The following is a 4852-nucleotide window of genomic DNA, read 5'->3' on the forward strand; positions in this document are numbered from 1 at the left end:
GTTTAGGTTACCTTTCATTATTTACATAAAATTGCTTTAAACAGCGTTCAGCGGTCAGCTTTATCGTTCTAAACCACAGACATAATATATAACCAGAAGTCAGTCTGCACACTGTGTGATGTCACGTGAAAAAGGTCATTTTGGAAAATCGAATTTGAATTGAGACATGCTAGATTTATTGTAGAATAACGTTAGAATGTGAGGAAACACTTTGAATCTACAAAGTCATGTGACCATATAGTGTGGTAGAATGTTTTAATAACATTTAATTATTTTGATGTGGAAAAACAGAAATGTATGAATCTAAAATGTGAATGGATTTGACATTATTTACTTGAACCAATTTCAACTGTGAGTCGTATCGTCAACCACAAATCATGATATGGCTTAAAATGTTGCTAAAATGAGACATTTATAGGGCTGGGTTGAGTAAATCGATCTGAATCGATCTAAACTTAATAGATCGATAATCGATTCATTAAAGAAGAGATCGATCTAACACATAATGCTAAAGTTTATTATCTTGATGCTAACGTATAATAGGATTTCCCATAGGACGGCTAATGCTAACGCTCTCAGGGAGAGGCAGAACAATTGTTGGAGCTTCTCTGTTTCCATCTCATTATTTCACTAAAACATGTTAAAGTATGTGAACAGTATCAGATTATGAACATCTTCAAAAAATACAGTATACATTGATTATTCTTGTATTTCTAAACAATTGTGTCTAAATGTGTAAACAGTGTAAACTCAAAACTGAATTGAATCGAGTAGCAAATGATTGTCTCTATACAGCCCATGATTGTCTCTGAAAGAAGTGGGTTTTCATTCAGGACTCTGACCTGTTTGTATCCTGAAGTGCTGCAGCTGATTGGTCTGTTTCTTCTCGTGGTATTTTTGATAAATAAAGAGACATCTGTTGGTGATGCGCCTGCTCAGTCACTCGTTCAGCTACAGTTGAGGAGTTGACCGGTTTCAGGGTGAACTCCTGTTAATCCCTCAGCCATTACTGCTGGATTATAGGCTGGTACTTAGATTACTGAGGAGGCTGCAGACTCTCATGCAGCTGTTTCTGTCCTGGAGTGCAGATGACACGTTACAGAAGACTTAAAAAAACCTTAAGAGGCGCATCGGGCTTTCTCTTTTCTCTTTATGTTTGTTTACACAAAAAAACTGTAATAGTTTTTACACATCAACAGCAAGAAACAGTTCAACATGTTATTACTGACCTCATTTTGAATTGTTTAATTTTATTTGTTAACCTTCATAAAAGATGCATTTAAAGGTGCAAATATTTGACAAGGAAAAGAGAGAATATGAACTTTTTGCTCCCCAAGAATAAACAACAATAAGTTCCTGTCCGGCAGGACCAGATAGTTTTCACAATTGTCTTTTTGCTCCTTTGAGGGAAAAAAAAATGTGTCTTTGCCACAAATTTAGAAACTCACCAACATTTTCACCCACCTAATCCTCGGTGAAAATGATTTTAAGCAAAGTTCACAAATTCTGAGTTAAGCTGGTATTTTTGCAGCGTGTTAGTATTTTTTGGCTATTTTGGCATTTACTAAGGTTTTTTGGGCTAATTCGAAGTTAAGCTAGTATTTTAGCAACACACAAGCTTTTTTAAGCTAGTTTGGCATCTACTGGGGATTTTTTATCTAATTTGGAGTTAAGCTAATATTTTAGCAACACTCCATCTTTTTTGGCTAATTTGGCATTTATTTAGGTTTTAAGAGCTGATTTTTAATTAAGCTAGTAGTTTAGCAACATTCCAGCTTTTTCGTGTAAATTAGCATCTTCTAAAGTTTTTTTGGGCTAATTTGGAGCTAAGCTAATATTTTAGCGACGTTGTGATTTTTTTCATGAGATTCTTATAATTCTTTGTGGACTCTCTGCAAATTTTCTCTGCAAATTCAAAATGTTCAGCATGTTCATAACACTATTCAGTGATTATTACAATATATTTATTCAGCATCTTCAGCAACCTCATTCAGCAAAAAGCATTCACAATAGCATTATCAAAGGTAATGCAACTTTTCTAGTTTGAGTTACTTCTGTTGAAATTTAGAAATGAATGACCTGAAGGTAAAGAAAAGGTAAACAGCACCATATCTCCTTCCTCCACCTTAATCACGTTTTTTCAAGCAACAAATATTTCTAACTATAACCATAAATGCTGAAGAATTCTGAGACAAAAGAAAAAACTGCTCATGCAGTGTCGTTCGGAGCGACCTTCTTACCAACGGACAGATGACCCAACCATAATCATACTTCAGCCTTTGTGCTGGGATGATGTTGATTCGTTCAGATATTTAACCCTTTAATGTTTAAACACTAAATCTTTAACATACAAAGAACATGAACACTTTAGCTCCGGTGTTGAAGGGTTAAAGTCCTGCTCACCTAGAGGGAAAAACAAACGGCGCCGTACTTTCTCAGATTGTGGGGGATTATGCCAGAGCAGTGACTGTGGCGTTCAGGCTCCACTTTGCTCTAATCGCTCACTCTGATTGAAATGGCGGGTAGAGGTGAGCTGAGTGTGCGTTCACCTGGAACATGTAGGCCACGGGACTGGGTCACAGTGTTTACAGCTTCACCAGAACTCGGACCAACATGTAGGACACCACAGCAGTCACACATGTATGGTTAGGTTTTTGATTATAGGCTGATCATTGAGTCAGCATCATTGACTGTACGTGAGAACTGGAATAGAGATGAAAAAAACACCAGAAACTACCCTGGCACTCTAAAGTCAGAGCACCATGAATGAAAAAGCATGAATGTGTCTCTTAGTCACATTTCATGCTCACTGTGTATGAAAGTTGTGTTTTTGACCCTCTTGAATCTCAGAGTAAATAAAAGACAACAATGAAAAGAAAGAGTGGCTCGTATCCTGCCGTCCGTTTGATGTGACCTGAAACGTTCAGACGTGACCATGAAAGCACTTCTGGTTCTGCCTCACATCTTCTCCTCGTCAGCATACGTCACGTTATCAAACTAGAGAGGATTTTGTCGACTGACTTGGATGACCCATAATCCTGATGCTACACCTCAACGCCCCCTCCTGGATGAGAAGGGCTCTGCAGGAAGTTTGTCTTTTGCAGTTGGTTCGGTGACAGTAACTTTAAAACATCAACGGTATATAGAGAACTGGACTGAGTAACCCCCCCCCCCATCCTCCCCCCCCGAGTTCCAAACCGGAAGTACCCGCTGGCTTCAAAAAGTCAAAATCCCATAAACTTCTATAGAGAAACAAACAACTATTACTTAGTTATTCTGTTTGTTGGAATAACCATTTTCGCTCTGATACATATTTTTTTTCTTGCTAATCCTATTTTTTTTCATTACATTTTTTCTTTATTGCAAGTTATAAACTGACCAATCAGAAGCCTCAGTAAAACCATGTGGTGCCCTCTGGCCCCCACCTCGAATGCTTGATTGACAGCTTCCCCTTTCAGTAAAAAGGGTGTGGACTTCAAACAAGCTCATGATTGGTGACAGTAGTTGTCATAGAAACGACTCGGCCTGTTCTCTGTCGACTGGTTCCAACATGGCAACGTCCATATTGTGGAAAACATAATTTGGCTTCACTGGAGCCAAAGGTAAGACATTTTCTATTTCACCCACTCGGTCCAGTGTTCTATATACAGTCAATGCTTACATTTGATGCAGGAGCCACGTGACATAATAAAGAACAGTGACCCTGAAAGGTAAACTAGTAACCAATAGTCTATTATAGTTGCCCAGAGTTCACTTTGGGGACTTCACTGGTCTTACACAAAAACACTCGGCTTCAACAGAAGACGGTGGACGTTGGCGACTTCCAATAAATCCTCAAAAGGCTTCGTGTGCTGTACTACAGTGCCCCCTGTGGACTGAGCTGTCACTGCAGCCGGTGGACATCTGTTGTTCATCCTCTGTTTATCCCATCGGTGTCGCCACGGCTAACCAGCTTCAACTGAAAATGTGTAATTAGAAATGAACAAAAACAATTAGACTATTCAAACGTTTTAAGTTTATTACTTTTGGTTGAGCAGATCCCACACTTCCTTTTTTTTGTTCCTTTTCTCAACTACCTCTTCTGGTCTCATATTGTTCTGACAATATTTATCAGTCAGTCGGAGCGCTACAGCGAGCATCGTCCCTAAGGAGAATTCATATTCTAGTCTGACATATTTGATTTTTTTTTGGTTTGTTTTTTCTGTTTCTGGAATGTCTTGAGTATTTTATTAAATATTGTTCTGGCATTGTGTCCTGTTTGGAAAACCAGGGGGAGGAGTCATTCAGTCCAGTTCTCTATATACAGTAAACGTGAGCGTTGAGTTTTAGGTTGACTTGTGAATGTTCTGCGTTCAGGAGGATCTCTGCAGGACAAAGTTATGATGTTTGTGGTGAGTTTGGAGGAAGTTGCTGCCAGGTGAGCCTTCAAGTCTGATAAGCAAAAGTTCCGATTCGTCTTGATTCCAGGCCCGAGGTGAAGACATAATAGTTTACACCGAGGACAGAGGCTGAACAGCGAGGTGCAGCGCAGATGACATCACCATGTCTGCAGGAGAGGCTGGATTTCCTCTTACCGGTAATGAACGGCGTAGTGCTTCATAGCGGTGTAATGACTCCAAACCCAGATGATAAAGAGGAGAAAGAGGCTTCCAAAGGGACAGGAAGAACCCTTAACTCGGGACAGAAAGAGGGTCATAAACATAAACATGAGCATAACATGAACGCGAGCTGACTCAAACTGGCAGTGAAGGATTAAAACTGAGTCCTTTAAATATTGTTGAATCCGGCTGGATTATTACCTCACACAGGTGAGTCAGATCAGAGTGGAGGAAGAGGAGGTGGAAGTGAAGGA

At 39.4% G+C, this 4852-nt stretch overlaps 1 long non-coding RNA gene across 1 annotated transcript; it reads left to right on the plus strand.

The window, feature by feature from the left end:
- Positions 1-3524: 3524 nt before the first annotated feature.
- On the plus strand, positions 3525-4737 carry LOC112154836. Its single transcript, XR_002920722.2, has 3 exons — positions 3525-3602; positions 4357-4391; positions 4468-4737. It is a non-coding gene; the product is annotated as an uncharacterized LOC112154836 (long non-coding RNA).
- Positions 4738-4852: the final 115 nt, after the last annotated feature.

This window comes from Oryzias melastigma, linkage group LG21, assembly GCF_002922805.2.
Source record: "Oryzias melastigma strain HK-1 linkage group LG21, ASM292280v2, whole genome shotgun sequence".
Taxonomy (NCBI): Eukaryota; Metazoa; Chordata; class Actinopteri; order Beloniformes; family Adrianichthyidae; genus Oryzias; species Oryzias melastigma.